The following is a 27,670-nucleotide window of genomic DNA, read 5'->3' as shown; positions in this document are numbered from 1 at the left end:
AAGCTTGCCGCCATTTGACTCTGGAGCAGTGGAAACGCATTCTCCGGAGTGATGAATCATGCTTCACCATCTGTCAGTCCTACGGACAAATCTGCGTTTGCGGGTGCCAGGAGAATGCTACTTGCCCGAATGCATTGTGCCAACTGTGAAGTTTTGTAGAGGAAAAATAATGGTCTGGGGCTGTTTTCATGGTTCGGGATAGGCCCCTTAGTTCCAGTGAAGGGAAATCTTAACGCTACAGCATACAATCACATTCTAGACAATTCTGTGCTTCCAACTTTGTGGCAATAGTTCAGGAAGGATTTTTCTCGTTTCAGCATGACAATGCCCTTGTGCACAAAGTGAGGTCCATACAACAATGGTTTGTTGAGATTGGTGTGGAAGAACTTGATTGGCCTGCACAGTGCCCTGACCTCAAACCCATCGAACACTTTTGGGATTAATTGGAACGCTGACTGCGAGCCACACAAAGTCACAAACCTAATCTGGCCTAATCTCCCAACATCAGTGCCCAACCTCATGTAATGCTCTTGTGGCTGAATAGAAGAAAGTCCTCGCAGCAATGTTCCAACATCTAGTGGAAAGCCTTCCTAGAAGAGTGGAGGCTCATATAGCAGCGAAGGGGGACCAACTCCATATTAATGCCCATGATTTTGGAATGAGTTGTTCGACGATCAGGTGTCTGTAAACTTTTGGTAATGTAGTGTATCTACCTTTATCGGTCCAGTAACCCAGCACATTGTAAATATGTTACTGGAACTGACCCTGTATTCAGTATGCTTGCTTACTTTATGGTGTTCTTATTTTTATATCTTGTGTGTTTTTCGTTCTACCTTGTTATTTTTAGTATTACATTGTTATTGATTACTGCATTGTTGTAGTTAGAGCTTGCAAGAAAGGCATTTCACTCTACAGCTATTTACACTGCACATTTTATGAATGGAAAACTCATGTTATCGTATTCATTTTTGTTTTCAATTTGTGTAATCCGTTAATTCTAACTCTAAATTCTAACTCTAAATAAAGCTTGTTTTTTATGTGACCAATTTTTTATTATTAGATTTTCAGTCAAGTGTGCAGGTACTGCACGTGATTATTGGATTTTATCCTCAATGTAATTTATCGTCAGCATAAACATCATTGTTTCCTTAATTATTCATTATAAAAGTTATACTACTTCAATTGTATAAAGGCCTAAAGGTTGCAGAAAAAAGTCCATGTTAAAGAATCCATAAGAAACCATAGTAACTACCTGGTAATAAGCAGACTATGAAAGAGAAAGAGAAAAAGAAAGAAAGAGGAGACCAGAAGTTTCAAATTGCTAAAAGCCATTCTGATCCATATTCATCCTCTTGGGAATCCCTTTCGTAAGAGATTTCTCAACCTTCTTTCTAAGGTTTTCATATTTCAATTTGGACTATATTGCTTAAGAGGCTTTTTATTTTGGCATTGAACTTTTGCACATTTCCTCCCTGCTTGACAAGAGACGCCAAGCAGTCGCTTGACTGAGCCATGATGGGGGTTTGGATGTCTCAACTCTCTGACTTGATTTACGACTCAAATGCCACTTAGTTCAGCATTATACATACGGAAGGTAAAATGTCTACAGCAAAATGTCTTCGTTAAAACTGAGTCTCAAAGAAGATTGAGGAAATTAAGTAACCTACTGCAAACTCATAGACACAGTATCAGGTTACTTTCAGTAAAACCCCCTGGATAGCTAATCTGTTTGGTCAACAAAGCAGTGACAAATCACTCCTCAATCCTTCTGCTCAGCTCCCCTGAAATACCACCCTGCCTGAAATTAAATGTATTTAAACTGCAACTGTCACATTCAAAAAAATGCTTCAACTCTCCAATGAGTTCAGGGAATTTGAGTAGCCGTGTCTCCGTTACGCTCAGCCAAATATTGATGACCGATGTTCAGATCAAGTGACACATTCTTGTTGTTCCCTTATTTGGGAATGGTGTTACCCCAATGAAGTGTGTGTGTGCCCATTTGATGGGAAGTTTTAAAAGATTTCAAAAAGGTAATATTATTTGTCACATGCTTCGTAAACAACACATGTAGACTAAGAGTGAAATGCTTACTTACTGGCCCTTCCAAACAATGCTGAGAGAAAAATAATGAAAAGATAATACCTTCATTGTAGAATAATCAAACAAATTGAGATTTACCAATGTACTTACAAAGTTTGAAAGATTATTGCATTTTAAACTCATTGAGGAAAATGTTGTGATGCAATAAAAGTATTTAAAAAAATGAAAGACTAACAATCACTCTTCACATCTGCTGCAGTAGATAGCTGATGTATGGTGAACGTACTGGAACCAAATAGTTGCTTTGCGTCACCCAGGTGCCAAGACTAAATCAAAAATAGGTAGCAAAATTATCACTGGTCAGTTACCCCGATACAATACATGTCTTTAAAAAAGACTGGTTTATTGAGAACACACCGGGAAAAAACGACCTCTTCCAATTCAAGGCCCTCACTGCTAACCTAGCGAATTTGCAGTCTACTGCACTCAAGGCTTGCCTAGCCTTCATCAGAGGAGAGACCTAGAGAGCCCGTACTCGACAAACACCATCTGGTCCTATTAAGCTATACCTCAGGAGTGGAAGGATACCAACATTGTCACCATTTTCAAATGAAAGGTGCAAAGCAGACTGTGGAAAAAGCAGAGGAGTCTCATCTCAGTTGCTGGCAAAGCATGTCATCCTGTTCCTCACCGTAGTCATTCTCAATCAATTAATGTAATGTACTTGTAAACGCCCTTTTTACATCAGCAGATGCTAAGCTACAGGACTGTTTTGCTAGCACAGACTGGAATATGTTCCGGGACTCCACCAATGGAATTGAGGAGTAAAGGACATCTGTTATTGTCTTCATCAATAAGTGCATCGATGATGTCGTCCCCACAGTGACTGTACATACATACCCCAACCAGAAGCCATGGATTACAGGCAGCATCTGCACTGAGCTAAAGGGTAGAGCTGCCTCTTTCAAGGAGCAGGACTCTAACCCGGAAGCTTATAAGAAATCCCGCTATGCCCTCCGCCGAACCATCAAACAGGCAAAGCGTCAATACAGGACTAAGATCGAGTCGTACTACACCAGCTCTGACGTTCGTCGGATGTGGCAGGGCCTGCAAGCCAACTACAAAGGGAAGCACAGCCAAGAGCTGCCCAGTGACACGAGCCTACCAGATGAGCTAAACTACCTTTATGCTCGCTTAAGAGGCAAATAACACAAACATGCATGATAGCACCAGCTGTACTGGAAGACTCTGTGATCACGCTCTTCGCAGCCAATGTGAGTAAGACCTTTAGACAGGTCAACATTCACAAGGCCGCAGGGCCAGACCGATTACCAGGACATGTACTGCGAGCATGCGCTGACCAACTAACAAGTGTCTTCACTGACATTTTCAACCTCTCCCTGTCCGAGTCTGTAATACCAACATGTTTTAAGCAGACCACCATAGTTCCTGTGCCTAAGAACACTGAGGTAACCTGCCTAAATGACTACCGACCCGTAGCACTCACAACTGTAGCCATGAAGTGCTTTGAAAGGCTGGTCATGGCTCACATCAACACCTTCATCCCAGAAACCCTAGACCCACTCCAATTTGCATACCGCCCCAACAGATCCACAGATGATGCAGTCTCTATTGCACTCCACACTGCCCTTCCCCACCTGGACAAAAGGAACACCTATGTGAGAATGCTATTCATTGACTACAGCTCAGCGTTCAACACCATAGTGCCCTTAAAGCTCATCAATAAGCTAAGGACCCTGGGACAAAACACCTCCCTCTGCAACTGGATCCTGGACGCTGATTCTAAACACAGAGGCCCCTCAGGGGTGATTGCTCAGCCCCCTCCTGTACTCCTTGTTCACACATGACTGCACGGCCAGGCATTACCCCAACACCATCATTAAATTAGCAGATGACACAACAGTGGCAGATCACCGACAACAACGAAGACAGTCTATAGGGAGGAGATCAGATACCTGGCCGTGTTGTGCCAGGACTACAACCTCTCCCTCAACGTGATCAAGTCAAAGGAGATGATTGTGGACTACAGGAAAAGGAGGACAGAGCTTGCTCCCATTCTCATCTACGGTGCTGCAGTGGAGCAGGTTGAGAGCTTCAAGTTCCTTGGTGTCCACATCACCAACAAACTAACATGGTCCAAGCACACCATGACAGTCGTGAAGCAGGCACGACAAACCCTATTCGCCATCAGGAGACTGAAAATATTTGGCATGGGTCCTCAGATCCTCAAAAGGTTCTACAGCTGCACCATCGAGAGCATCACTGCCTATAAGAAGCAATCCGTATATTTCGATTAAGACATTAATGAGCAAACTAGGATGGACGTAGTCAATATAACTATTTGTTCAGCACTTTTGAAATGTACAGCGACAGAATTCCGGCCGTTCTTAGAGTATTTTCTCTGTACACCAAATCAGAACCATAGGATAAATAAAGGGGGAATACAAGCAGACAATGAAAGCTCTTAAAATATTCAATGATCACATTTCTCAAAAACAGGTTATATGCTACATGTGCACCACCAAGTCAGAACAGTAGGCAAAATTAAGAGATCAAAATAGACCAAATAATTAGAGTGAGGCACATGGGCTACTAACAGTTTACTACACAACATACACTTAGTATAAGTTACATATCCCCCTGGCATATTACATAATTTATGCAGTGGCATACAATACATTTTTGGGCTCACCTTGTTGTGATGTGCTCACTTGAACAGGAAGGTGGCATGGCGGTCCTTCGTGAGCAGATTTTGTCATCAAAGAAAGAGAGAGGCCGCTCTGTCGTAACCGGCCGTGACCGGGAGGTCTGTGGGGCGACGCACAATTGGCCTAGCGTCGCCCGGGTTAGGGAGGGTTTGGCCGGTAGGGAAATCCTTGTCTCATCGCGCACCAGCGACTCCTGTGGTGGGCCGGGCGCGCTAACCAAGGTTGCCAGGTGCACAGTGTTTCCTCCGACACGTTGCGGCTGGCTTCCGGGTTGGATGGCGCTGTGTTAAGAAGCAGTGCGGCTTGGTTGGGTTGTGTATCGGAGGACGCATGACTTTCAACCTTCGTCTCTCCCGAGCCCGTACGGGAGTTGTAGCGATGAGACAAGATAGTAGCTACTAAAACAATTGGATACCACGAAATTGGGGAGAAAAAGGGGTAAAATTCAAAAAAAGAAAAGAAAAAAGGGAAAAAAGAAAGAGGCTGGATTTACAATTCAGTGTTGAATGACCGTTCAAAACGTATTTTCCCAACTTCCGAGTTGCAGTGCTTGCAGTTAGCCACTGTCACCAATTCCTTCCAAACCACTCTGAATTTGCGATTTCCAACTTGTTGTGTAGTGTTTATGTCCAATGGCAGATGAGCACCGACACATCTATAATTTGCCTTCGTTATTTCTCTTCATATGACAAGGATTAAAAAGGATTTGCCAGTAGATTGTCGACTTGATTCATGATGATGACTAATGGCTAAGATTTTGAAGGTAAGATGTTGACATGATCAGTCCAATCAAAGCTACTGTACATATAATGTGATTTGACGTTTTATCTGTGGCCAATGACCTTGAGCCTTCATGGAAGGGCACTTGTAATGTAACTCTATGGCAGGACCCAAAGGGCTTACATTTTCTATATCTACCCATACTAAGGACTTAGACTTGGCAGACAGAACACTGAGCCAATCACGGCGCAATGCTCCTATTTTCTGCTGGCATGCCCCACCACCACAGAAAGCACTGAGCTAGGCTGAAACACCTGCATTTTGGATCTGCCTTACTCAAGAAAACAATAAAGAGACCGTGTGTATGTGGTTTTATTAACTCAATGATATATTTATATTTGACATTATTCTGATATGTGGCACACATGAATGCCAAAATCACATGGAAAACAGGCTAGCCCCACAATTTATTTATTTTTTTTCCCCCCAATTTTTTGGGGGGTTGTTTGTAAAATGTGGGGCTCATCCCCACCTGCCCTGAATGACGGGTCGCCACTGCCTCCATACGTAAACTCGTTGCTTGGTGGGCGAAACAATGAAAAACCGCCACCTGCTGGAGGGAGACAGATTTTCTGCCTAGTTGGGCCTCTCTTCTTATTCCTGACAATACTGCCTAATACACTAGGGCCTGCTTTGCGCTAAACTCAGTGGTGAGTAAAAAACTAAAACAGACTCAGTTATGGCTATCTTAAACTTTATCGGATCAGCATTGCTTGGTTTTGTAGTCTGTTGAAAGACATGTCTGCTGAGCATTATCTACTTTTACGTAATGATATTCGGTAGCAAAGCAAGGGTAGCAATGCTTTCAAGATAGTATAAGGAGGATATAGTTGCTTTTCTCCATGATTACTGCCACAATAAAGACAACACAGGCCTATCTAGCGAAAATTCTTGATGAGGGGTTCGGAACAGAGGTACATTTTTTTGAGTGACTTAAATGGACTTGGGAATGGACAAAAGAGTTATTGACATGATAAAATAATCCTTCATTTTTCAGTCCTCTGATTTGAGCACAAACAAAATGCTCCATTTCCCTACATACACTGTGTAACTATATTCAGTCATCAGCAGCACAAATCACTATGACAACACTCTAGTCCCAAACTGTTACAGACCTATATCCATCCTGCCCTGCCTTTCTAAAGTCTTCGAAAGCCAAGTGAACAAACAGTTTACTGAACATTTTGAATCCCACCATACCTTCTCCGCTATGCAATCCGGTTTCCGAGCTGGTCACGGGTGCACCTCAGCCATGCTTAAGGTCCTAAACGAAAACATAACCGCCATCAATAAAAGACCGTACTGTGCAGCCGTCTTCATCGACCTGGCCAAGGCTTTCGACACTGTCAATCACCACATTCTTATCGGCAGACTCAACAGCCTTGGTTTCTCTAATGACTGCCTCGCCTGGTTCACTAACTACTTCTCATATGGAGTTCAGTGAGTCAACTCGGAGGGCCTGTTGTCCGAACCTCTGGCAGTTTCTATTGGGGTGTCGCAGGGTTAAATTCTCGGGCCGACTCTTTTCTCTGTAATACATCAAAGATGTCGCTCTTTCTGCGGGTGATTCTTTGATCAATCTCTACGCAGACGACACTATTCTGTATACATCTGGCCTTTCTTTGGACACTGTGTTAACAAACCTCCAAACGAGCTTCAATGCCATACAACACTCCTTCCGTGGCCTCCAACTGCTCTTAAATGCTAGTAAAACTAAATGCATGCTCTTCAACTGATCGCTGCCCGCACCTGCCGCCTGACTAGCATCAGAATATGTGGACAACTATATTTACCTAGGTGTCTGGCTAGACTGTAAACTCTCCTTCCAGAATCATATTAAGCATCTCCAATCCAAAATTAAATGTAGAATTGGCTTCCTATTTCGCAACAAAGCCTCCTTCCCTCATGCTGCCAAACATACCCTCGTTAAACTGACTATCCTACCGATCCTTGACTTCGGCGATGTCGTTTACAAAGTAACCTCCAACATTCTACTCAGCAAATTGGATGCAGTCTATCACAGTGCCATCCGTTTTGTCACCAAAGCCCCATATACTACCCACCACTGCGACCTGTATGCTCTCGTTGGCTGGTCCTTGCAACATATTAATCGCCAAACCCACTGGTTCCATGCCAACTATAAGTCTTTGCTAGGTAAAGCGCCGCCTTATCTCAGCTCACTGGTCACCATAGCAACACTCACCCGTAGCACACACTCCAGCAGGTTTATTTCACTGGTCATCCCCAAAGCCAACACCTCCTTTGGCTGCCTTTCCTTATAGTTCTCTGCTGCCAATGACTGGAACGAATTGCAAAAATCTCTGAAGTTGGAGACCTATATCTCCCTCACTAACTTTAAGCATTCGCTGTCAGAGCAGCTTACCGATCGCTGCAGCTGTAAATAGCCCATCCAACCAACTACCTACCTCATCCCATATTTGTTTTTGTTTTTTTTGCTCTTTTGCACACCAGTATTTCTACTTGCACATGCTCATCTGCACATCTATCACTCCAGTGCTAAATTGTAAATCGCCACTATGGCCTATTTATTGCCTTACCTCCTTACTTCATTTGCACACACTGTATACCAATTTTTCTGTTGTTTATGTTGCACTGCTTTTCTTTATCTTGGCCAGGTCGCCATTGTAAATGAGAACTTGTTCTTAACTGGCCTACCTGGTTAAATTAAGGTGAAATAAAAAATGTAAATGTCTGAGTTTTTAGATAAACTGAAAGCTAATTTTGACAGAGGTGATGCAGTTTGTTAGGGACTCGTTCTCTATTGATGTGGGGGGATGCTTCTCCGCTGAGCATATTATTGCTGAGAAATTCCCAAACATAAGAGCATTGCCTGTTTTTTTTCTAACTATGTTTGGATCAACATACACCTGTGAATCCAGCTTCTCTCACATGAATCCCATTAAAATGTTCCTCTCTGTCAAACATGAATCTTTATCACTGCCTGCAGCTTGCCCTGATTTCTTATGTCCCAAAGTTTTCTTCTGTTTCCCAATATAAAAAGTGCAATTTCTCCCATTAGAAGAGAAACAAACAATTCTGTGTTTTTCTTATGTTTAAAAAGAAACACAGGAAATACTGAAACGCTACCTATAGAACAGAATGTGATGCTGGTCAACTGAGATATGCCATGCATTAATGGTTTCCTATTTTCATTTTTGAAAATAATGAAAGGATAAAGAAATAAATACAAAAGATGAAGAGCATTATGCATATGCAGTGCAGTGTTCAGTGCATTTGGAAAGTATTTATACCCCTTGACCCCCCCCCACATTTTATGTTACAGCCTTATTAATAAAAAAAAAATATATATATATATCCTCTTCAATCTACACACAATACCCCATAATGACAAAGTAAAAACAGGCATTTTGAATTTTTGGGGCAATTTTATTTAAAAAAATATCTGAAATATCACATTTACATAAGTGTTCAGACCCTTTACTCAGTACTTTGTTTAAACACCTTTGGCAGCAATTACAACATTTCAGTCTTCTTGGGTATGACGCTGCAAGCATGGCACACCTGTATTTGGGGAGTTTCTCCCATTCTTCTCTGCAGATTCTCTCAAGCTCTGTCAGGTTGGATGGGGAGCATCGCTGCGCCACTATTTTCAGGTCTCTCCAGAGATGTTAGATCGGGTTCAAGTCTGGGCTCTGGCTGGGCCCCTCAAGGACATTCAGAGACTTGTCCCGAAGCCACTCCTGCATTGTCTTAGTTTTGTGCTTAGGGTCGTTGTCCTGTTGGAAGGTGATCCTTCACCCCCAGTCTGAGGTCCTGACCGCTCTGGAGCAGATTTTCATCAAGGGACTCTATACTTTGCTCCGTTCATCTTTCCCTCGATCCTGACTAGTCTCCTAGTCCCTGCCGCTGAAAATCATCCCCATGTTTGATGCTGCCACCAACATGCATCACTGTAGGGATGATGCCAGGTATCCTCCAGACGTGACGCTTGGAATTCATGCCAAAGAGTTCAATCTTGGTTTCATCAGACCAGATAATCTTGTTTCTCATGGTCTGAGAGTCTTCGGTACCTTTTGGCAAACTCCAAGTGGGCTGTCATGTGCCTTTTACTGAGGAGTGGCTTTTGTCTGGCCACTCTACCATAACGTTCTGGTTGGTGGAGTGCTGCAGAGATGGTTGTCTTTCTGGAAGGTTCTCTCATCTCCAGAGGAACTCTAGAGCTCTGTCATACCATTGGGTTCTTGGTCACCTCTCTGACCAAAGCCCTTCTCCCCCAATTGCTCAGTTTGGGTGGGTGGCCAGCTCTAGGAAGAGTCTTTGTGGTTTCAAACTTATTTCATTTAAGAATGATGGAGGCCACTGTGTTCTTGGGGAGCTTCAATGCTGCAGAGATGTTTTGGTATCCTTCTGTGCTTCGACACAATCCTGTCTCGGAGTTCTACGGACAATTCCTTCGAGCTCATGGCTTGGTTTTTGCTCTGACGTGTACTGTCAACTGTGGGACCTTATATAAACAGGTGTGTGCCTTTTCAAATCATGTCCAATCAATTGAATCTACTACAGGTGGACTCCAATCAAGTTATAGAAACATTTCAAGGATGATCGATAGAAACAGGATGCACCTGAGCTCAATTTCGAGTCTCATTGCAAAGGGTCTGAATACTTACTGTACGTAAATAAGGTATTTTTGTTTTTAATTTTTAATACATTTGCAAAAATGTCTAAAAACCTGTTTTCACTTTGTCATTATGGGGTGCTGTGTGTAGATTGACAAGGACAAATGTTTATTTAATCCATTTTAGAATAAGGCTGTAACATAACAAAATGTGGAAAAAGTCATGGGGTCTGAACACTTTCTGAATGCACTGTACAGATAGCTCAGACTGGAACAATTGGCCTGGGTGGTCATAGTTCCAAGAGTCAACAGGATTCTAGGATTCTGTTCACAAAGGCACTGAACTCAATGAGAAGGCAAGAGCGCACTCTGCCCTTGCGGGTTCAGACTCTTTCAGAACTATGTACTGACATTGCAAAAAGTGATCAAATCTTTTCAAAATGCTAAAATCTTACAACATAGATACGTGAACATGACTGTATTCTCAACAAAGTTCATCATTGGTTCAGTATTTTCACAGATAATCCAGCATCAATGCAGAAATCAGAATAAAAGGGCTGAGTGAATGTGGTCTGGACTCATGGAGGAGGGACATTGTGCCAGAGAGGTTGTAGAATGACAGAGTTCCTGGTCTGTGGTAGAGGTACACTCCTAGTACTCTGGAAGCCCTGGGTACATGTACAGCAGTCTGTTTGTTATTGTGGTAGAAAGAACAGACAAAGATAGAACAACAAACGAAACTCCCGGACTGATCATTACCTCCAAACCAACACTCATCACCATGTCCACTCCTGTCGATCTCTTTATATGACACAGTATTATAAGCCTTGAACGGGCTCCACTCTACCTCTCAGTAGTTCAAGCATGTTGGTAGCAGCTTACAATTGGCTCATTCATCCCCCCTTCTCTCCCCTGTAACTATTCCCCAGGTCGTTGCTGTAAATGAGAATGTGTTCTCAGTCAACTTGGTAAAACAAGTGTTAAACAATATATTTTTTTTAAATAACAAATATGAGGTCAATCTGTCTGGATGGTCAAGAAAGGGCTGGGCCTTATTACTCAACTTCCTATTCCTCTCTGACAGAAACAGACAGTTATGAGCTGTGTTGGGATCCAATGTGAGCTGGCAGTAATCTGAGGATGGAGAAACAAAACGTGTGTGTGTGTGTGTGTATGCACATGCATGCCTACTCACATTCCAAGACCTTTCTGGTCTTAGGTTCAGGCCTTGTCTTCTGAAGAGAGTGGGGTGAGGGGGCAATGGTGGGAGGGAGGCAGGGAGTAGACAGACTAACCCTCCCCTGCTATGCTTGTTTGTCTCAACCTCTGAGGAAAAGTATATTTGTATAGACTCCGCCGAGTCTGCGACACGCGGTAGAAACATGAGATCACTGAGCACGAATGAAAAACCCTGATGTCAGCAGAGATTCTGGTGAGAGTATAGTCACCATAAAGGATCCGTTACAGCGACAAGATGCTACAGTTTGTTCCTTTTGTATAATGGAAAAATGTGATCTTGGCCAATCGAAACATGGATTAATTCAAATCATTATGAAGTAACACAGATGAATGTCCTCAATGACAATAGAACAGAAATGTATCTTTTGACTTGAAAACCCAGTGGCGTTGTTAGACCTGGGCAGCCCCGGATGTTTCTGATCCAGCCCCGAACCTTTCGGTGTTAATTTTTTCTTCCATAACCACACATCAATGCAGTATTAAACAGATACAGACAAAATTATATGACAAAAATAAACTATACACTATACTGCACTAGGCAGCATGCACTGCAAGAAGCTCCTGGAGAGACGCATGGCTTGCTGTGATTGGTCGAGATTTCACAATGCAGTGGACCACAAATTTTTCTTGATCCCTCCGGTACTGGTTACATGTCAACGTCATCACTCAACAAAATGCCTTTCCCCTCAGTCAGAGCCTGCACAGAGATAATATGAATATTTTGAACTTCTTCTGAAAGAGTGGCAAAAAAAGCAAGCAGGTTGAGGAAGCAGTGAATGAGGTGGAGAGGGCAGAACAGCCAGAAACTCAAAGTGCAGCAACAGCAGGTTTGTGGAAGGTTGGTAGTAGTTAGCCTCCCTCAGCATAAGGGTTGGCTAATGCTAATAAGTGAGCGTTAGCGATCAGCATCCTTAATCTATTTGGTGTCTGAGAGTTACTTAACAGTATATTAAGTGAATGGGCAAGCTAAAGATGTTGATATAAGTCATGATATTAGGAAAAGTGTTTCCAGCGAGTGTATTTGATGGGTTTCATTTCTGTAGCTAGCTTGGCTGGCTAGCCACTTTGGTATCTACTGGCAGGCTAGCTAGCTGAGACCGAAGAGATGAGAACGTTTTTCTGACTGAAGCACATCTTCTGACAGTGACACAGTGCCCCCGTGTGGACGGAAGCTGAACTTTACTACACCATTATATTTAACCCTGTTTAAAATTAGCAATGATGAGGTGGTAGAACTGACTAAATTAAATTTATCATAGAGGTCTTATAACCTATTCCATTGTACAGGTAAACATGTTTGGCTCATGTCTGATATTTTCATTTAGGCTATGTAACTATTTGTAGAAATATATATATATATATATATATAAATGTAACTGCCCATTTATTAAATTGGTGAAATAATTTGATTGCGCTTTTGCTTTGTTAGTCTTTTTAGTCACTCAGCTACTTACTTTTTCTATTGTTGTTGCATTGTTGAGTGGTTCACCTACAAGTGAGAATTTCATTGCACTGTGTACTCCATGTATATTATGTGTCTACTGTCCATTGCTCGTGTTTCTTGGCCCAAGCAAGTCTCTTCTTCTTATGGTGTCCTTTAGTAGGGGTTTCTTTGCAGCAATTCGACCATGAAGGCCTGATTCATGCAGTCTGTCATGTACTGTCATGTTGTGTCTTGTTTCTGTCCTTTCCCTTCACCCTGTCTCCCTCTGCTGGTCGTTGTTAGGTTACCTTTTCTCCCCCTCTTTCCCCCAGCTGTGCCTTGTCTCCTCCTAACTACCTCGTCACCCCTTTTCCCACCTGTTCCCTTTTTCCCTCTGATTAGTCCTCTATATCTCTCTCTGTTTCTGCTCCTGTCTTTGTCGGATTCTTGTTTGTGTTGTTCATGCCTGAACCAGACTATCGTCATGTTTGCTGCAACCTTGTCCTGTCCTGTCGGAACCTGCCGGTCCATCTGAGCCTACGTTTTGTTTTGTTAGTAAAGAAGCTCTGTTTACGTTAATTCGCTTTTGGGTCCTCATTCACGCACCGTAACAGAAGAATCCGACCAAGAATGGACCCAGCGACTTCGGATCCTCTCCACTCAGCCGTCGAGATCCAGGGAGCGATGCTAGGCAGACACAAGCAGGAATTGTCTGCTGCTCGACATGCCGTTGAGACCCTGGCCACCCAAGTCTCCAACCTCACAGAACAGGTTCACCATCTCCGCCTCGATCCACCGGCCACTTCCAGGGCTTTCGAATCTCCGGAGCCCAGAATCAATAACCCGCCGTGTTACTCTGGGGAGCCCACTGAATGCCGCTCGTTCCTCACCCAGTGTGATATTGTGTTTTCTCTCCAGCCCAACACTTACTCCAGGAGCACTGCTCGTGTCGCCTACGTCATATCTCTCCTTACTGGACGGGCTCGTGAGTGGGGCACGGCAATCTGGGAGGCAAGGGCTGAGTGTACTAACCAGTATCAGGACTTTAAGGAGGAGATGATACGGGTTTTTGATCGATCTGTTTTTGGGGAGGAGGCTTCCAGGGCCCTGTCTTCCCTATGTCAGGGTATTCGATCCATAACAGACTACTCTATTGAGTTTCGCACTCTTGCTGCCTCCAGTGGCTGGAACGAGCCGGCTTTGCTCGCTCGTTTTCTGGAGGGTCTCCGCGCAGAGGTAAAGGATGAGATTCTCTCCCGGGAGGTTCCTTCCAGCGTGGATTCCTTGATTGAACTCGCTATTCGCATTGAGCGACGGGTTGATCTTCGTCACCGAGCTCGTGGAAAGGAGCTCGCGTTCTCCGTTGCCCCCCTCTCCGCATCACTACCATCTTCCTCTGCCGGCTCGGGTGCTGAGCCTATGCAGCTGGGAGGTATCCGCATCTCGACTAAGGAGAGGGAACGGAGAATCACCAACCGCCTCTGTCTCTATTGCGGTTCTGCTGGTCATTTTGTCACTTCATGTCCAGTAAAAGCCAGAGCTCATCAGTAAGCGGAGGGCTACTGGTGAGCGCTACTACTCCTGTCTCTCCTTCAAGATCCTGCACTACCTTGTCGGTCCATCTACGCTGGACCGGTTCGTCAGCTTCCTGCAGTGCCTTAATAGACTCTGGGGCGGAGGGCTGTTTTATGGACGAGACCTGGGCTCGGGAACATGACATTCCTCTCAGACAGTTAAGGGAGTCCACGGCCTTGTTCGCCCTGGATGGTAGTCCTCTCCCCAGGATTCAGCGTGAGACGCTACCTTTAACCCTCACTGTTTCTGGTAATCATAGCGAAACCATTTCTTTTTTAATTTTTCGTTCACCTTTTACACCTGTTGTTTTGGGCCATCCCTGGCTAGTTTGTCATAATCCTTCCATTAATTGGTCTAGTAATTCTATCCTCTCCTGGAACGTCTCTTGTCATGTGAAATGTTTAATGTCTGCTATCCCTCCTGTTTCCTCTGTCTCTTCTTCACAGGAGGAGCCTGGTGATTTGACAGGGGTGCCGGAGGAATATCACGATCTGCGCACGGTGTTCAGTCGGTCCAGGGCCACCTCTCTTCCTCCACACCGGTCGTATGATTGTAGTATTGATCTCCTCCCGGGAACCACTCCCCCCCGGGGTAGACTATACTCTCTGTCGGCTCCCGAACGTAAGGCTCTCGAAGATTATTTGTCTGTAGCTCTTGCCGCCGGTACCATAGTCCCCTCCTCCTCTCCCGCCGGAGCGGGGTTTTTTTTTTGTTAAGAAGAAGGACGGGTCCCTGCGCCCCTGCATAGATTATCGAGGGCTGAATGACATAACAGTGAAGAATCGTTATCCGCTTCCTCTTATGTCTTCAGCCTTCGAGATCCTGCAGGGAGCCAGGTTTTTCACTAAGTTGGACCTTCGTAACGCTTACCATCTCGTGCGCATCAGGGAGGGGGACGAGTGGAAGACGGCGTTTAACACTCCGTTAGGGCACTTTGAATACCGGGTTCTTCCTTTCGGCCTCGCTAACGCTCCAGCTGTCTTTCAGGCATTAGTCAATGATGTCCTGAGAGACATGCTGAACATCTTTGTTTTCGTTTACCTTGACGATATCCTGATTTTTTTCACCGTCACTCCAGATTCATGTTCAGCACGTTCGACGTGTCCTCCAGCGCCTTTTAGAGAATTGTCTTTTTGTGAAGGCTGAGAAGTGCTCTTTTCATGCCTCCTCCGTCACATTTCTCGGTTCTGTTATTTCCGCTGAAGGCATTAAGATGGATCCCGCTAAGGTCCAAGCTGTCATTGATTGGCCCGTCCCTAAGTCACGCGTCGAGTTGCAGCGCTTTCTCGGCTTCGCAAACTTCTATCGTCGTTTCATCCGTAATTTCGGTCAGGTGGCAGCCCCTCTCACAGCCCTTACTTCTGTCAAGACGTGCTTTAAGTGGTCCGTTTCCGCCCAGGGAGCTTTTGATCTCCTCAAGAATCGTTTTACATCCGCACCTATCCTTGTTACACCTGACGTCTCTAGACAGTTCATTGTCGAGGTTGACGCGTCAGAGGTGGGCGTGGGAGCCATTCTTTCTCAGCGCTCCTTCTCTGACGACAAGGTCCACCCTTGCGCGTATTTTTCTCATCGCCTGTCGCCGTCGGAACGTAACTATGATGTGGGAAACCGCGAACTGCTCGCCATCCGCTTAGCCCTAGGCGAATGGCGACAGTGGTTGGAGGGGGCGACCGTTCCTTTTGTCGTTTGGACTGACCATAGGAACCTTGAGTACATCCGTTCTGCCAAACGACTTAATGCGCGTCAGGCGCGCTGGGCGCTGTTTTTCGCTCGTTTCGAGTTCGTGATTTCTTATCGTCCGGGCTCTAAGAACACCAAGCCTGATGCTTTATCTCGTCTCTTCAGTTCTTCAGTAGCCTCCACTGACCCCGAGGGGATTCTCCCTGAGGGGCGTGTTGTCGGGTTGACTGTCTGGGGAATTGAGAGGCAGGTAAAGCAAGCACTCACTCAAACTCCGTCGCCGCGCGCTTGTCCCAGGAACCTTCTTTTCGTTCCCGTTCCTACTCGTCTGGCCGTTCTTCAGTGGGCTCACTCTGCCAAGTTAGCCGGCCACCCTGGCGTTCGGGGTACGCTTGCTTCCATTCGCCAGCGCTTTTGGTGGCCCACCCGGGAGCATGACACGCGTCGCTTCGTGGCTGCTTGTTCGGTCTGCGCGCAGACTAAGTCCGGTAACTCTCCTCCTGCCGGCCGTCTCAGGCCGCTTCCCATTCCCTCTCGACCGTGGTCTCACATCGCCTTAGATTTTGTCACCGGACTGCCTTCGTCACCGGGGAAGACTGTTATTCTTACGGTTGTCGACAGGTTCTCTAAGGCGGCTCATTTTATTCCCCTTGCTAAGCTTCCTTCTGCTAAAGAGACGGCACAAATCATCATCGAGAATGTTTTCAGAATTCATGGCCTTCCGTCAGACGTCGTTTCGGACAGAGGTCCGCAATTCACGTCTCAATTTTGGAGGGAGTTTTGCCGTTTGATTGGGGCTTCCGTCAGTCTCTCTTCCGGCTTTCACCCCCAGTCTAACGGTCAAGCAGAACGGGCCAATCAGACTATTGGTCGCATCTTACGCAGTCTTTCTTTTCGCAACCCTGCGTCTTGGTCAGAACAGCTCCCCTGGGCAGAATACGCCCACAACTCGCTTCCTTCGTCTGCGACCGGGCTATCTCCTTTTCAGAGTAGCCTCGGGTACCAGCCTCCGCTGTTCTCATCTCAGTTCGCCGAGTCCAGCGTCCCCTCCGCTCAGGCTTTTGTCCAACGTTGCGAGCGCACCTGGAAGAGGGTCAGGTCTGCACTTTGCCGTTATAGGGCGCAGACTGTGAGGGCTGCTAATAAGCGTAGAACTAAGAGTCCTAGATATTGTCGCGGTCAGAGAGTTTGGCTCTCCACTCAGAACCTTCCCCTTAAGACCACTTCTCGCAAGTTGACCCCGCGGTTCATTGGTCCGTTCCGTATTTCTCGGATCATTAATCCTGTCGCAGTTCGACTTCTTCTTCCGCGATATCTTCGTCGCGTCCACCCGGTCTTCCATGTCTCCTGTGTCAAGCCCGTTCTTCGCGCCCCCGCTCGTCTTCCCCCCCCCCCCCCCCATCCTTGTCGAGGGCGCACCCATCTACAGGGTCCGTAGGATTTTGGACATGCGTCCTCGGGGCCGTGGTCATCAGTACCTAGTAGATTGGGAGGGGTACGGTCCTGAGGAGAGGAGTTGGGTTCCCTCTCGGGACGTGCTGGACCGTGCGCTGATCGATGATTTCCTCCGTTGCCGCCAGGTTTCCTCCTCGAGTGCGCCAGGAGGCGCTCGGTGAGTGGGGGGGGTACTGTCATGTACTGTCATGTTGTGTCTTGTTTCTGTCCTTTCCCTTCACCCTGTCTCCCTCTGCTGGTCGTTGTTAGGTTACCTTTTCTCCCCCTCTTTCCCCCAGCTGTGCCTTGTCTCCTCCTAACTACCTCGTCACCCCTTTTCCCACCTGTTCCCTTTTTCCCTCTGATTAGTCCTCTATATCTCTCTCTGTTTCTGCTCCTGTCTTTGTCGGATTCTTGTTTGTGTTGTTCATGCCTGAACCAGACTATCGTCATGTTTGCTGCAACCTTGTCCTGTCCTGTCGGAACCTGCCGGTCCATCTGAGCCTACGTTTTGTTTTGTTAGTAAAGAAGCTCTGTTTACGTTAATTCGCTTTTGGGTCCTCATTCACGCACCGTAACACAGTCTCCTAAACAGTTGATGTTGAGATGTGTCTGTTACTTGAACTCTGTGAAGCATTTATTTGGCCTTCAATTTCTGAGGCTGGTATCTCTAATGAACTTCTCCTCTGTAGGAACGGTAACCTCATGAGAGCAAGTTTCATCATAGTGCTTGATGCTTTTTGGCGACTTCACTTGAAGAAACTTTCAAAGTTCTTGAATTTTTCCGGATTGACTGACCTTCATGTCTTAAAGTAATGATGGACTGACGTTTCTCTTTGCTTATTTGAGCTGTTCTTGCCATAATATGGACTCAGTCTTTTACCAAATAGGGCTATCTCTGTATACCACCCCTAACTTGTCACAACACAACTGATTGGCTCAAAAGCATTAAGAAGGAAATACATTCCAGAAATGAACTTTTAACAAGGCACACTTGTTAATTGAAATGCATTCCAGCTGACTACCTCATGAAGCTGGTTGAGAGAATGCCAAGAGGGTGCAAAGCTGTCATCAAGGCAAAGGGTGGATTATTTGTTTAGCACTTTTTTGGTTACTGCATGATTCCATATGTGTTATTTGATAGTGTTTATCTTCACTATTATTAGACAATGTAGAAAATAGTTGTTGTTTTTTAAACCATTGTTGTGGAAGAATCAGAATTTGTTGGTAACATATGTAAGATGTTTTATATTCATCAAATGTGTGTAAATTACTTCTCATCAAGAATGTTATTTTTGTATAATACTGTGGCAGGGTTTGCAGTATCTGTTCTATGTCAAGACTAAGTTGCATGGTCCGCAGAGAGGGGAGAGGTCAACGTATCATCATGTGTAAACATATCTCTTGGCTCCACAATGTCTGTGTGCCAGTCAGTGTGTCTCTGTGATCTTGTCAAGATAGGATTGGTTGTATTTAGAATTGGTTGTATCTAAATGACAATTTGATATATGCCTGTTGATATGGAGGGTTGGTTTATGGTTCTGGGGTTTGAGAAAGGAGACAAAGCTGAACGATTTATTATGCCGATGCTGTCTTATCCTGTGTGTGTGTCTTTGCTATAAAGGACCTCATTTGAAATGTGGAAGGGGCTCTCAGAGAATTCATGGTTAGACACTGAATTGCCTGAGAGTCACAGGATTGTGATAGAGCTCATATAATTAAAATATTTACTTTGATAACTAACTCTGACTTGTGTTGTGGTTTGCTCCCATGACTTGGTAAATAGAGGAAATTTCCACGACACCATGGAATGAGAAGGTGTGTCAACTTTTGTCTGGTACTGTATAGAAAGTGTAATATTGGAATTCAAACTCTAAATTTAATACATTTTCAACTCTATATCTGACTTGGTACCATGTGTAACCATGTGTGTGAGGTGTACACTTTTGTTTCAATGTACTTTTGTTTAAGACTATCAGGAAACAGTCTCTGTGACCCTGATTTAGTCCACTTAAGTAATGAAGTTGTGTGTCCTCAAATGCTATGTAATCTAAACATCTCACATTAGCTTGTAGAACTGACGAAATGAAATTAATCATAGAGGTCTTATAACTTATTCCATTCAACAGTTACATTTTTTTGGTTCATGTCTCTTTATATTCATATAGGTTAGGGGCTATGTAGCTTCTTATTTGTCATGTTTGGAGTTGTGTTGTTACCTGCCTATGTTGCATCGAAATGAGTCAAACATGTATTCTACAATCAAAATTGACTACAGTGTAAATATTGTCTCATTTACATTGTTACGTTTAAATTGACGGTCCCTAACTAGCCAGTGGAGCACTTAGAACAGCAGCAGCCAGGGGCAAATGTTAAGAGAAAGGATGATTTAAGGGACCCAGACACAGGCCCCAAAAAATGTATGCTATCCCAGTATCGCCTTGACCATTTTGGATTGCAAAACTAAAGAAACACACCAGACAAGACATAGAGACAGCAACAGAAGAATAGGATATGATGAGACACCAGAAGAACAAAACAGGCCATAACAGAAGAGGATAGACAAAGGAGAGAGTATCAAACAAGAATCTGAGATGCAACAGACAAGACACATAGAAAGTGACAGAAGAGGGCAGATGGAGAGAGAACAGATGTGGGTTGAGCACACAGTAGACTGTATCACTTTAAGCTGCGCTATATAATCTAATTCGTTTTGTTTTTTTGCACAAATTGTAAGAGGTGAAATACAGGCAGTGAAAAAGTAAAGTATGGTTTACAAAGAATTTGCAGGTGAGGTGAAAAAGCCTGTGAAATGACTATTCAAAAAAATTACTACAGGGCCTCCCGAGTGCATCGTAGTGCTAGTGGCATCACTACAGATCCTGGTTCGATACCGGGTTGAGGCAGCGTACTATTGGCCCAGTGTCGTCCGGGTGAGGGGAGGGTTTGACCGGCCAGGATGTCCTTGTCCCATCGCGCTCTAGCGACTCCTGTGGTGGGCGGGTGCATGCATGCTGACACGGTCGCAGGGGTACGGTGTTTCCTCCGTTGTTACATTGGTGCAGCTGGCTTCTGGGTTAAGCAAGCATTGTGTCAAGAAGCAGTGCAGCTTGGCAGGGTCGTGTTTCAGAGGACGTGTGGCTCTCTTGTTAAAGGTTCATGTAGGCAAAACTATGCTCTGAACTTGAAACCAACATGTTTAGAGTAGGCTGCCTGATTTCCTCAAGCTTAGTTTACATTAAGTTGCTGTTAAACATGTGTAATAACACTGTAATTACAAAACATGTCTTACCAAATCATACCAATTTAATGTTTTTTTTGGGGGGGGGGGGGGGGCAGATTTAAGTTGACCTCTCCTTTGCTTGGCATGATCTGTGTCCTAGAAATGTTTGGTCAAGCTCCATATTTACTTTCCCTACACTTAGGATAACAATTGGGCAATTTGGTCTAAGAACAGATCATTCATTGGGGTATTTGATTAGAATAGAATAGAATACTTTCAGCATGCCCATGATTGATGGATTTACTGAAATGTATTATTGTGCAAACTATTCTATTGGATCTGTTAGTTAATTTGTTATGTAACATATCGTGTCCTTGTCGCCTCTCGGGGAGTATTGTTTGTGGAATTATATTTTTTTAAGTTTTGGGAGCCCGCAATTGTCACCTATATGCTTTCAGCGCACTTGCTTGGCTACACAATCACATTGCTCCGACCAAACGTCACGCCCACGAACATTTCTTATATGATACGTGCTATCTGGGATCCTTGGGACGTCCCTATCCTAAACCCTAACCTTAACCCATAACCTAAGTTTAACCATAACCCTTACCTAACCCTAACCTCAACCATTTAAAATGCTGCTTCAATGGAGTAGGGATGTCCCAATTGGATTCTGGACAGCACGGACATTTCTCTTGTAGCTAACGAATAAGCATTGGAAGAATTCAGTTTGAGTCGTCAGGCAAACAACTCACTGAGCGCAGTAGCAATCACTGCTTCGTCGGTGAAGTCGTGACAGGGACGGGATCGTAAACTCAAAAGAGGACCTCAACTTTTCATCAACCAAGATTATGCGCAACAACTTTATCTTCACATATACTTCAGAAACGCTACAATGTTTTATAATATAGAACGTACTAGATTGGCTACACAAGGGTAGCCCATCCACATTTGCAGAGATTTAATAACAGTGATTTCAATCTGTGGATCATAGATTGAATTTCAATGCAGCCTTTTCGGTCCGGAACTTTTCGTTTACTTGAAAAAATTTGCGACCGATTTCACGATTATTTACACCTATGGTAGTCGACAGATTTTTTTAAATAGTTAAACTTCACATTTTCAATGAGTTTGGGAATGTATGCGAGGGAGATATCGGCAGTGGCACCAGTTCTGATTTCTCTAATAGTGGTAAATCTTTTTGGGTCGCTTGGGATTTGTTCAGAATAAAAAATACGAGTGCGTTTAAGTGATGGCCAAATTGCAGAGGAGATTTTGGTGGCAGATAGCGAGAAGGATTCCATAACAGTCGAGTTCAAGCAAGGAGATGGTACTCATATTACTGCAGTATTTGATTTCAAACGGGTGAGTGAACTCAATATTTTAAAATGTAAATATTTCCAACAATTTCAAAAAACTGTAATATGCTGCATATTATGTTACTACCAATGAACAACCACACATACACTATTACATTACTATTATATATATACCCTGGAAATTATATTATAATTGCCTATCCATTTTCTATAGACCTATATCTATTTATCTATATGCTGCTTTATTGCATACAGTATGTATAAAGACAAATATTTTCACATGAAATAGCTAAGAAAAACAGTTCTCTTGGACAGACTTGAAATTCGATCCTAATTGTTATTGTCTGTTAACATAGACGCATCATTTTTTTTAGGATTGACCATTATTACAATCAAATGTATTTTATAAAGCCCTTTTTACGATAGCAGTTGTCACAAAGTGCTATACAGATACCCAACCTAAAACCCTAAAGAGCAAGCAATGCAGATGTACAAACACAGTGGCTAGGAAAAACTCCCTAGAAAGGCAGGAACCTACCAAAAAACCTAGAGAGGAACTAGTCCTCTTCTGGCTGTGCCAGGTGAAGATTATAAGAGTACGGCCATTTAGGCCAGATCGTTCTTCAAGGCATTTAAACATTCATAGATGACCAGCAGGGTTAAATAATAACCACAGTGGTTATAGAGGGTGCCACAGTTTAACATCGTAGGAGTAAATATCAGTTGGCTTTTCAGAGGTGAGCATTTAGAGGTCGAGACAGCAGGTCAGAGAGAGAGAGAGAAAGTCGAAACAGCATGTCCAGGACAAAGTACCACGTCCAGTGAAAAATGTCAGTGTTCCATAATTGACAGACACGAGTCATCAGGCCAGAAACAGCAGGTCCGGGAACAAGGTTTTCCATAGCCGCACAAAAAGCAGCAGAACTGGATCGGCGGCACAACCGGGTGGACTAGGGACAGCCAGGAGCCGTCAGGCCAGGTGGCGCCGAGGCATGGTCGTAGGGGAGACAGAGAGAGAGAGAGAGACACCCAGGAGCATTCAAGGGAGCATGCCTAAGATCACACAGGACACCAGATAGAACAGGGGAATTTGAGATCACACATCGCACCAGATAGGACAGACTGACCCTAGCCCCCTGGCACATAGGCTGTTGCAGCATAGATACTGGGGACTAAGGTGTTTTTCAACAAGGATATGTGGTGAACTATTCCTGATATTACCCTGGCTAAGGAACTCCCTTCAGTGGCCCAGGATATCCTGATATTACACACATTTAAAATCGTATTGACGTGAAGAGCAATCAAGAAGTCATAAAATTGTTGTCCCCCACTGGCTCTACTCAGACTGTTGAAAAACTGTCTTAAAGTCCCAGTGGGCTTTTCTGGTTACAGTTAACAGGCACACGCTGCAGGGGAGCAGCACATATTTTCTTCTGTCTGGATCAAGTCAATTTAGATGGCAGCCCTCCCTCCATACATGTGCTTCAGGTCTACTCCTGTCGGAATTACGCAGATTTATGGAAAGTTGGAATCGGTCTGATGGCAAGCTGCCAGACTGGAGTAACTGTACAGACAGGAGAGCCAGTTCATCTTGTAAAGGCAACTCTTGAAAAGGTGCGTTGCATAAAAGGAAGGGGTTATTTATCTTCCTATGGTGTGTCATGGAGGTAAAGAAAGGGGGAAGAGTCTAACTAGAAAATAACATCAATATTATGCAATAAGTAACTGCACTGTGCAAGCTTCAGATAATCCAATATTTACCAATGGTTGAAAATTACAGATGCATTGTGGGGATTCTTTTTCAAGTCCTATTTGCGTCTTTGTTGTTTGTTTCTGGTTCCTCCCCCTATGTCTGCGTATAAAAAGGTGATTAAATTTTTTGGCAACCGAAAATACTCCTGCCTTTCAGACCTTAATGTCAATACCATGACATTTGCTATCACAGACTGGAACATGTTCCGGGATTCTTCCGATGACATTGAGGAATACACCACATCAGTCACTGGCTTTATCAATAAGTGCATCGAGGACGTCGTCCCCACAGTGACTGTACGTACATACCCCAACCAGATGCCATGGATTACAGGCAACATTAGCACTGAGCTAAAGGGTAGAGCTGCCGCTTTCAAGGTGCGGGACTCTAACCTGGAAGCTTACAAGAAATCCTGCTATGCCCTGCGACAAACCATCAAACAGGCAAAGCATCAATACAGGGCTTAGATTGAATCATACTACACCGGCTCCGACATTCATCTTATGTGGCAGGGCTTGCAAACTATTACAGACTACAAAGGGAAGCACAGCCACGAGCTGCCCAGGGACGAAAGCCTACCAGATGAGCTAAATCACTTCTATGCTCGCTTCGATGCACGCAATACTGAGGCATGCATGAGCGCATCAGCTGTTCCGGACGACTGTGTGATCACACTCTCCGTAGCCGACGTGAGTAAGACCTTTAAACAGGTCAACATACACAAGGCTGCGATGGATTACCAGGACGTGTGATCCGGGCATTTTCATACCGCCCAAACAGATCCACAGATGATGCAATCTCTATTGCACTCCACACTGCCCTTTCCCACCTGGACAAAAGGAACATTTAGGTGATAATGCTATTCATTGACTACAGCTCAGCGTTCAACACCATAGTACCCTCAAAGCTCATCACTAAGCTAAGGGTCCTGGGACTAAACACCTCCCTCTGCAACTGGATCCTGGACTTCCTGACGGGCCACCCCCAGGTGGTGAGGGTACGTAGCAACATATCTGCCACGCTGATCCTCAACACTGGAGCTCCCCAGGGGTGCGTGCTCAGTCCCCTCCTGTACTCCCTGTTCACCCACGTCTGCATGACCAGGCATGACTCCAACACCATCATTAAGTTTGCAGACAACACAACAGTGGTAGGCCTGATCACCAACAACAACGAGACAGCCGCTAGGGAGGAGGTCAGAGACCTGGCCGGGTGGTGCCAGAATAACAACCTATCCCTCAACGTAACCAAGACTAAGGAGATGATTGTGGACTACAGGAAAAGGAGGACCGAGCACACCCCCATTCTCATCGACGGGGCTGTAGTGGAGCATGTTGAGAGCTTCAAGTTCCTTGGTGTCCACATCAACAACAAGCTAGAATAATCCAAACACATCAAGACAGTCGTGAAGAGGGCACGACAAAACCTATTTCCCCTCAGTAAACTAAAAAGATTTGGCATGGGTCCTGAGATCCTCAAAAGGTTCTACAGCTGCAACATCGAGAGCATGGTTGCATCACTGCCTGGAATGGCAATTGCTCGGCCTCTGACCGCAAGGCACTACAGAGGGTAGTGCGTACGGCCCAGTGCATCACTGGGGCTAAGCTGCCTGCCATCCAAGACCTCACACCAAGCGGTGTCAGAGGAAGGCCCTAAAAAATGTCAAAGACCCCAGCCACCCCAGTCATAGACTGTTTTCTCTACTACCGCATGGCAAGCGGTACCGGAGTGCCAAGTCTAGGACAAAAAGGCCTAGACCACAGTTTTTACCCTCAAGCCATAAGACTATTTGCATTGTGTGCCCCCCCAACCCCTCTTTTTACGCTGCTGCTACTCTCTGTTTATCATATATAAATAGTCACTTTAACTATACATTCATGTACATACTACCTCAATTGGGCCGACCAACCAGTGCTCCCGCACATTGGCTAACCAGGCTATATGCATTGTGTCCCACCACCCACCACCAGCCAACCCCTCTTTGACGCTACTGCTACTCTCTTTTCATCATATATGCATAGTTACTTTAACCATATCTACATGTACATACTACCTCAATCAGCCCGACTAACCGGTGTCTGTATGTAACCTCGCAACTTTTACAGCCTCGCTACTGTATATAGCCTGTCTTTTTACTGTGGATTTATTTCTTTACTTACCTATTGTTCACCTAATACCTTTTTTTGCACTATTGATTAGAGCCTGTAAGTAAGCATTTCTGTGCCAGCTCTCCGCACCCTTCCTGAAGTGCGTGTTACCAGTCCAGTGTCACCTGTGCCGGCTCCACGCACCTGGCCTCCAGTGCGCCTCCCCAGTCCGGTACGTTCTGTGCCAGCTCCCCGCACTAGCCCTGAAGTGCGTGTCACCAGTCCGGTGCCACCTGTGCCGGCTCCATGCACCAGTTCTCCAGTGCGCCTCCCCAGTCCGGTATGTCCTGTGCCAGCTCCCCGCACTCTCCCTGAAGTGCGTGTCACCAGTCCGGTGCCACCTGTGCCGGCTCCACGCACCAGGCCTCCAGTGCGTCTCTCCAGCCCGCTACTTCCGGTGCTTCATCTCACGGCTCAATCACCACCAGATCACCCCCACTGAGTCCATGGCCCGCCTCAGACAGGTGAGCTGCTGTAACAAACCACCACCTTCCCTCATAATCTGGGCCACCATTCCCATATAGGGTATAGGAGGTAACAAGGGACAGGTTTTGGATGTGGAGGAACAGTACCAATGGACATTGTGTCACAATAACGTGTTATACAGATGTCAGATCTTAACTTGATCCTTCTTTTGTCGCAGACAATTTCCCTGCTGCATCAGGAAATTTGAATGCACCTCGTGAGTCTTTGGGATCAGTGCAAATAATTGTCTCTCTCGATTGCTCAAACGCTAGGCCTAAGTCCTATTACTGCAACATTCAAATGTACAAAAATGTATCTGAAATGCAGCCATACACATCAACAACTGTTGTTTTATATAGCTTAATAACACAAGATTGATATTGGCAACACTAGGCTATGACATGTAAGTGTCCAGTGTATCCTAACATTTTGTTCAATTGTGGTCTAGCGGTTAGGGCCGCTGCCTTCAGAGCACACATATAGGCCTTCCGTATCGCCGTTGATTCGATTCTGGCCCACGCCCTTCTGGCACAAATAACTCAATCCCCCCGATTGACTTGATTTAGTTACACATTTCAAATATCTTGAAAAGAAATGACCATACTAGACACTTTTGAATAACATACATAGGAAACTAATAAAATAATAACAGTAGGCTACACCAATGTTAGTTTCCATTCATACAAAGTGTCAGGTAATTGCCATAGAGTTGCCTTGTTAAACAATGTTCACGTTTTATAGTTAGGCTATGTATAATTTGTCAATATAGTTCTGGTCTTTGGTGTGGATTGAAAGCTTGTATAATGTGTCTTTAATATTTCATTTCTTAAAGCTGTCAAGATGTTTATGCATTTGAGCCTATCCATAGACAATCTCGTTGAGCTCAGATACTTTTCTTTCATGTGTAAATGTTCAGACTATTCATTTTACTTCTTGAAAACATTGAAATAAATGCAACTAACTTGTGGAGCCGCAGTGTGCTGCTTAGACAAGCACTGAGAACACTAGGAAGAATACTGATGATGCATAGGCAAGTCGTTTTAATTATTTTCCTCAAACCATAGCCCTAACCTTAACCAATCGGAATTAACACCTAAACTTTGAGTTGTTTCGGTTTTAACCTTGTAACCACATGGAATTAGCCGTGTAACCATGTGGAATGAATGTGTCGCAAATAGACATCCATGAGTCAAAGTGCAGTGGGCCGGATTCAAACTCATGACGACTCTGACATATGTGTGGCGGGGTCAGTGGCTGCAAACA

The 27,670-nt window shown here is 44.7% G+C and overlaps 1 protein-coding gene across 3 annotated transcripts in view; it reads left to right on the top strand.

The window, feature by feature from the left end:
* Positions 1-21,303: 21,303 nt before the first annotated feature.
* Positions 21,304-27,670, top strand: part of pou2f3 (POU class 2 homeobox 3) — a 29,514-nt gene continuing 23,147 nt past the window's right edge. For 2 of the 3 annotated variants that reach the window (XM_036989842.1, XM_021617672.2), the window contains exon 1: positions 21,304-22,088. The gene's annotated coding sequence lies outside the window, so the exon portion shown is untranslated. Of the gene's footprint in view, positions 22,089-26,190; positions 26,407-27,670 lie in introns of those variants that run through there. The other variant, XM_036989841.1, reaches the window with a different exon arrangement.

Source organism: Oncorhynchus mykiss, chromosome 10 (genome assembly GCF_013265735.2).
Source record: "Oncorhynchus mykiss isolate Arlee chromosome 10, USDA_OmykA_1.1, whole genome shotgun sequence".
Classification (NCBI taxonomy): domain Eukaryota; kingdom Metazoa; phylum Chordata; class Actinopteri; order Salmoniformes; family Salmonidae; genus Oncorhynchus; species Oncorhynchus mykiss.
Note: the sequence above shows the minus strand (reverse complement) of the source record. Positions and strands in the feature narration are given on the sequence as shown.